The 7,793-nt window shown below is 39.6% G+C and overlaps 1 pseudogene; it reads left to right on the top strand.

Annotated features, from left to right (window-relative positions):
- The first annotated feature begins 394 nt into the window (after positions 1 to 394).
- On the top strand, positions 395 to 7,313 carry LOC111150972 (annotated as a pseudogene).
- Positions 7,314 to 7,793: the final 480 nt, after the last annotated feature.

Below are 7,793 nucleotides of genomic sequence, written 5' to 3'. Positions count from 1 at the left end.
TTCAGAATGAAATGGGAGCATTTCGAAGATGTTCAGGTTGGTAATATCAATCTTTTTGGTATAATGGGGACTAAGATATGTCATGGAAGTGAGGATGAGGCTTGAAAGTAGAAAAGTTTTCAAAAAATTTTTAGGTGGATCCATGAAACAATGAATTCTTCCAGAACACGAAGTTTATCTTATTTATTTTGTGTCCTAAAATCATAGCATGACAGTTGACATCATGGAAGTACTCAACAAATGCTTGTTTTTTGTCAAATAAGCAGAACAAAAAGACTATGAAGGCCCCAGTTAAGACTGGATACTACAAACTCGCCTTTAATAAATTGTTACAGCTGTGTAGCTTTTTACAATAACGTTGGTCCTCCAGATGTTGGATCAGAATCAGTGAACCATGGGAATCAGCGCACAGAGAATTCTTGAAGGTCAAGAGATCAAAGACAACCAGTATGGCAGTAAATGAACTATGTACTATGAAAATGACACAATGAGACCTGGGCAGGGTCGAAAAGTGAAAGAAGACAGATTGGGATGATTGGTCTGAGAGAACTGGAAAGAGCCAAGGGAATTAATGATTTAATGAAGGCAGGGAGGATGTTTAATGGGAGAAGTAGTGTAGAGAGATGAAAAGAAAGGAAGCATTTGTCTACAAGCTTCATAAGTCTCAGGACCATGATGGTAAGATAGTTTCAAGTGGTCAAAGTAGGGGTGAGATAAAGATTGGAATAGTCAAAGAATATATGGTTACTTTGCTATTTATACATATTATAAGTCCTTAATACACAATTAGTATTTTTATTCTTGCTATTTATATGTATTTTAATTCCTCAGTATATAATTTAAGAAGGTCTCGACAAATAGAAAATATAGTCAGTAATTGCATAGCATTTTCTACTTTAGCTTATGAAAAATTATCTAGAGTGGCAAGGTGCTTGTTCTTTCTAGACTCCAGTGAGGGTGTTGAGTCTTAAGAGCACTGAATTTGGAATTAGAAGACCTTGGAATAAGACCAGCCTTTTCTGTTTGCTAGATGGATGAATGTGGGCAATCCATGTAACCTCATTAAGCTTTTATCTTACAAAAGATGAATGATAATAGTTTGGATTATTGTAAAGATTTGATAAAAATACAGAGGCCCTATTCAACTATGAAGTCTAAATATGAGGTAATATTTAACAAATATTAATTAAACATGATACTTTCCTTTAAGGAACATTTTCCTTGAAAAAGATACTTAAAGGTTCACTTTTAGTCTGATGCTGGCATAATTAAATTAAAACATCTTAATTATGTTTATGAATTTTATTATATTTAATAATTACAAGTATTCAAGAGAGCATTATGTATAGTTTAATCTAATGTAAACCAAAACCAAAAAACAGATTTAAAAAGTCCCTGAATATACCTTAAATGTTGTGATTTCCCTTGTATTCAAAGGGATAATTCTTATTCTTATGGTTCACCCTCCTAACAGCAGGGATGGAGTAGATTTGCATGTATGTGTTTAATTTACTTATTTTCTTCTTCTTCTTTTTTTTCTTTTTAAGCTTTTGATTTTTTAATTTTTAAAAATTTTTAAAAGATTTTATTTATTTATTGGGTGAGAGAGTATGAGAGGGGGAGGGACAGGGGGAGAAGCAGACTCCCTGCTGAAAAAGGGAATCTGATGTGGCACTTAATCCTGGGCCTCCAAGATCATAACCTGAGTTGAAAGGAGTCACTTAATCAACTGAGCCACCCAGGTACCTCTTCTTTTTTTTTTTTTTTAAACAGATTTATTTTATTTATTTACCTTAGAGAGAAGGAGAGCGAGAGCAGGGGGAGGGGCAGAGGGAGAAAGAGAGAAGCCAACTCCCTATTAAGTGGGGAGTCTACATGGGGCTGCATCCCACGACCCTGAAATCATGACCTGAGCAGAAACCAAGAGCTGGATGCTTAACTGACTGAGCCACCCAGGTGCCCCTAATTTGCTTACTTCCAATATAATAAAATCCTAGACATAGAAGAGTAACTACAAATTGTATATACTCTGAATGCAGCTAAAGTTAACCAAAGGATTCATTTCATGTTAGACTTTAAGCCAGGAATAAAGAAAAAATAAATGTAGCATATAAGTGCAAAAAAAATTATGTAATTTTTTTTGACTAAGTGTTAATTTTTTATAGTTAATATTGTAAGTTCTGAGATGCCTGCTCTTAACAGAATTCCTAGGCAGATGTTAAATATCTACCCTTAAATGACAAATCTTAACTTGAATGTTACACCCCTGTGTAATCAACACAATATTTAGTAAAAAATATGTGAACAATTAACACCCATGATTTTCTGTACCTGAGGTGATATTTAATGCATTGTGCAAGACCTATCATGACACTGTGCAACAGGAAATCCTTTTCACTTTGGACTCTATGGAGAAAAGAATTCTTTCCACCAACATGGCTTTCCTTCAACATGTTCCAGCCCTCATTATCACAGAGAATAGAACCCATGTCCTGGCAGGAGGCAAGAACACATGTACAGAACATGCAGGTTTAGAGAGAGAGAGAGTTTGGGATTCTTGTAGCCATTTCGGAGAGTATTAGGTTATAAAGAGAGCTACTGTAACCAAACCTCTGAAGTATGGGGGTTTAAGCGAGGTAGAATCTTAACTTCTCTCTCACATACCAGAAAATAAAGAAGGCAGACAGTCCAGGGCAGATAACATGACTTAATCAATGAGACCATCCAAGAATGCTGGATAGTGGGATGGCTTTGCCATCATCATGTGACTTTTTTCTCTAGCTCTAAAGCAGCTCCTTTAAGTGTCCCTCTTCCCAGCCATCTAGAAGAGTGAAAGAGGAGAAAAGCTCAGCTTCTCTTTTTGCAGATGTGACCCAGAGATTGCTCATATCTCTTCCATTCACATCCTTTTGTCTAGAACTTACATGGTCATATTGAACTGCAAGAAAAGCTGGTTGATATACTTTCATTTTTTTTTAAAAGATTTTATTTATTTATTGGACAGAGAGAGAGAGATCACAAGTAGGCAGAGAGGTAGGCAGAGGGGGAGGGGGAAGCAGGCTCCCTGCTTGATCCCAGGACCCCGGGATCACGACCTGAGCCGAAGGCAGAGGCTTAACCCACTGAGCCACCCAGGCGCCCTGGTGATATACTTTCTAACTGGGAAAATTTATGTCCTGTAATTGGTGGTGTCATCTTTTCCTCTTCTGTCTTCTACCACCAATGTGTAATCTATAAATGAGTTCTGATATTTTGACTTCCAAATGATTTCCATTATTTTCCACAGGCCTAACAATACTCTACATTCCTTGCCTGGCCTACTATAGTAACCTTACCGGTCTGCTTGCCTCACTGTAATTTCTCACATAGCACTCACTGAATTTTAAATATATAAACCAAATCTCATCATCCTTCTTCTTAAGCCATTGGTGTCTTCTCATTTCTAGAGAGTAAAGTCCAAACTTCCCATCATGAGCCATAAGACCCAGTAATGGGGCACCTGGGTGGCTCATTTGATTAGGCATCTGACTCTTGATTTCACCCCAGGTCATGATCTCATGAGTCCTGGGATTGAATACCACATGGGGCTCCCCACTCAGCAGGGAGTCTGCTTGGGATACTCTCTCCCTCTGTACCTGCCCCCACTCGTGCACATGCTCACTCTCTCTCCCTAATAAATAAATAAATCTTAAAAAAAAAAAGAAACATAGCAATGACTAGGCTCTAGTCTGTCCACCCCCATTCTTGTACTATGCTTTTGCCTGGTGACTATGTTCTGGCCACTGTAGCATTTACCTTTTTCTAGAGCTCAGTGATCCCTTCCCAACTGCAGACCTTTCAACCCACTATTCCTTGTCCAAAAGTTTTTTGTGGGGATCGTTGTGTGGCTGGCTTACGCTCATCCCTTGACACTCAGCACAAATGTCATTTCTTCTGAGAAACTTTGATGACTGCTCTCTTTAAGCAGCATGGCTTGTTTCCGGTTGTTTAACCAGAACATTTCCTAATGTTTAGGTTATGCTTTATCAGCCACCTTGTTTGTTTCCTTCATAGCACTTATTAAATTATGTAACAGTCCTATTTGTTTGCTTATTGATTGGCCCATTGTCTCCTCAGTAGAACGTATTCCTTAAGATTGCTTGATTTACCTCTGATTCTTGGACACTGATGTGTAAAAAGAGCTTAGCAAATAGTTCATTGAAGAAGTGACTTAATAAATTGGTGGATTTCATATAATTCTTACAAATAAAAATCTGGTGTCCTTGATGGAAAAATCAGGTAAACAAAGCTTTATACAGGTTTACCTTTATTAGTTTCATTTTTGGCTTTGGTATATTACATTTTACACTTGAGCCATGAATTTATCAACCTCAGATGGTGTTTGGAGTTTTAGCCATACTCTTCTGTAGCAGGTTGAATGGCGGACCTCCAGAAGTTATGTTGATGTCTTAATACCTGGATCCTGTGAATGCTACCTTATTTGAAAAAGGGTCTTTGCGATGTAATTAAGGATCTTGAGATGAGATCATCTTAGATTAACTGGATGAGCCCTACATCCAATGACTGATGTCCTGGTAAAGGTAGAGAGAGATCTGAAGAACTAGAGAATGTGATATGGAAAGAGAAGTAGAGATTGGAGTTATGCTGCTGTAAACCAAGGAATGCCTGAGCCCCTGGAAGCTTGAAGAGACAGGAAGCATTCTATCCTAGAGGCTTAGCAGTGACTGGGACCCATCTGGGACTTGATTCAGACTTCTGTCCTCCAGAACTAAGAGAGAAGACTTGAAGAAATCTTCAAGTCACCTGAGTTATTTTTCAGTATAAGTATGGCTCAAATATTGCACGGAACATACTTATACAAAAACATTATTTGTTATTTATCTGAAATTCTAATTTAACTGGGCATTCTGCATTTTTATTTGCTAAATCTGGCAATTTTACTCTAATCCCAAGAATATGTGAAAATGAAGAATTGGCTGGGAATGATATGTAGGTTCTGCCAAGTAAGAATTGGCATCACGTTTTTAAAAAAAGTCTATTAAGTAACTAAAAGAAAATGAAATTGGTGGCATGGGAGTTTTAAATATGCTACAAGATCCTGAAATTTTGCCCAGAAAAGTAACTAAGCAAAATTCTTGGAAACATAAAAGTTCTTTGGTGTTCTAAATCTGATGTAAAACTATCTTAGGAGTGGCTCATTTGTTTCTTGTGACTGTAAAAAGTAAGAACTAAATTCCATCTGATCCTGCCTTAATTTCTTTTTACATCTCTGGGGAATTAAGATTGAATTAAGGACTGCCTCTTATTTCTACTACCAACAGTTTATTAGATTCAGCTTGAAAAAAGGTAGATTAAAACATAGGAATTAAAAAAAAAATTAGACTGAAAGTAGCATTCAGTGAAGCGCAAGGAGAGGCGCTCTTCCCTAAGGGCCTACAGGGATTCCTTAGCAAAGAGTGAGGAACCTCTGTGAGCCCATGTTTTCTTCACCTGCCTCAGGAGCAATAAAACCACCCATGAGGCAAAATTCTGGTTTACTCTGTATAAGTTTTGTATTCCTAATGTTTATAATCACTTTTTCCCCCCTTGTGAGTTTTTAAGCAAAAATATCATGAAAGCTATTAAATAAGTAATTAAACCCATTTCAGGATCAGTTGAATAGGCAAATGGGGCAGGGGCAGCAATGGGGGGAGAGAGAAAGAAAATGAAAACACAGCATTGAAATTACCCAAATCTCTGTTTTATTTAATGAAAGACGAAGTGAATTGGATGGATTTCATGTCTCTTACAAATAAGAATCAGGTGCCTGTGGTGGGCAAACCAGGTAAAAAGATCCTTATATAGAGATTTTCTTCTGACTAGAGTGTACTGAGTGATATACTTAAGCAAAAGACAACCTCACCTCCCCTGTTAAAACTGAAGAATTAAGACTCTTTAGGAAGGAAAGAGCAATAGAGACGGAGGGAAGGAAAACAGAATATGCCAAATGGTGGATGTTAGTGCTGCAGGGGGTCCCAGAGTCTCTAGAGGGTCTTGAGGCTGTGGTGGCTTAGAGGGGCTTCAGCAGTGGCATCTGGAGCTAGGGCTGAGGCAATGGAGCTCTCAGAGTCAAGGCTGAGGACAAGGAGTGGATCCCTGTCACCAAACTGGGCTGCCCCGTCAAGGACAGCAAGATCAAGTCTGTGGAGGGGATTTAGCTCTTCTTCCTGCCCATCAAGGAATTTGAGATCTTTGCCTTTTTCCCTGGATATCCCTCAAGGATGAAGTTTTTGTCGTCATGCACAGAAATCATGCTCTCGGACACCCGTCTGAGGGGTGGTGCAGGGCTGCCTCTACAAGGGAGAGTAGCTGCCCCTGAATTCTGTGCATAGCTTTTATTTAGGTTTTTTTGTTTGTTTGTTTTTTGGTTTTTGTTTTTGTTTTTTTAATCAGCAAAGCAAGGACGGATGTATCAAAGTATGGGGAAGGAATACAAAGAGATAACAATTACCTTGAAGCGGGAAAGCAGGCCTGCACCCTCCCCTATCCGGGGACAATGAAGGAGGGGGTCATGGGATAAAGGAGGAACAGGATGTATGTTAGCAATTGCCCAAGGGTTAGTTTCTTTCATAGCTCCTCGTCTCTGCCTTGCCCCCAGGAGATGATGAGATCCTATTCCTTCCCAGCCATTGCATTCAACACCTGGAGAACAGGAACGCTGCTGCTGTTTCAGTTGCTTCCATAGTCACCCCTGAGGGTTTATAATACATTTTCTAAGAATAACTCCACAGGTGTTGAAGATTATGCCAGTGTAAAAGCAGACCTGTGCTGGCCAGGGGGTCAGGATCAAGACATTTGTCACCATCAAGGATTGCAATGGACATGTTGTTCTGGGGATAAAGTGTTCCCAGGAGGTAGTCATTGCTATCCATGGTGCCAACATCTGGCTACACTCTCCATCATCCTGTGCAGTAAGGCTACTGGGTGAATTAGATCAGCAAGCCCCATACCATCGCTTGCAAGGAGACCTGCCCCTGTGGCTCTGTGCTGGTGCCCTGCACCACCACCCCCTCCCCACCCCAAGGCACTGTCATCATCTAGGCCACTGTGCCTGAGATGGCCAGCATCACCGACTGCCACTCCTTGGCCAGGGGCTGTACCACTACCCTGTATGACGTCACCAAGGACACCTTTAATGTCATATCTAAGACTTATAGCATTCTCACCCCTGAGCTCTGTAAAGACATGTGCTCACCAAGTCTTCCTATCAAGAATCCACCAACCATTTCTATGGACCTACACCAGTCTCTGTGGAGAGAACCCATATTCCCTGATTTCAAACTATATTACAAAACTATAAGAATTAAAACAGTATGGTATTGGACTAAAAACAAACACGCAGATCAATGGAATAAAATAGGCAGCCCAGAAATAAACCCACATACACGTTAGTCAGTTAGTTAGTTAGTTAATTATTAATTTTTAGAGAGAGAGCCCATGCAGGGGGGTTGATGGGGGCAGAGGGAGAAGGAGAGAGAGCATCTGAAGCAGGCTCCGTGCCCCGTGTGGAACTCAAAGTGGGCCTCAGTCCCTCCACCGAGATCTTGACCTGAGCTGAAATCAAGAGTTGGATGCTTATTGACTGAGCCACCCAGGTGCCCCAATGTTAATTAATTTATGACAAAGGAGCCAAGAATATACAATGGGGAAAAGATAATCTCTTAAATAAATGTTGTTGGGAAAATTGGACAGCAACACACAAAAGAATGAAACTGGGCACTATCTTATACCATACACAAAAAATTACCTCAAAA

Source organism: Enhydra lutris, unplaced genomic scaffold (assembly GCF_002288905.1).
Source record: "Enhydra lutris kenyoni isolate GAN:26980312 unplaced genomic scaffold, ASM228890v2 scaffoldscaffold25, whole genome shotgun sequence".
Taxonomy (NCBI): domain Eukaryota; kingdom Metazoa; phylum Chordata; class Mammalia; order Carnivora; family Mustelidae; genus Enhydra; species Enhydra lutris.
The sequence above is the reverse complement of the archived record's forward strand: the minus strand, read 5'-3'. Positions and strand labels throughout refer to the sequence as shown.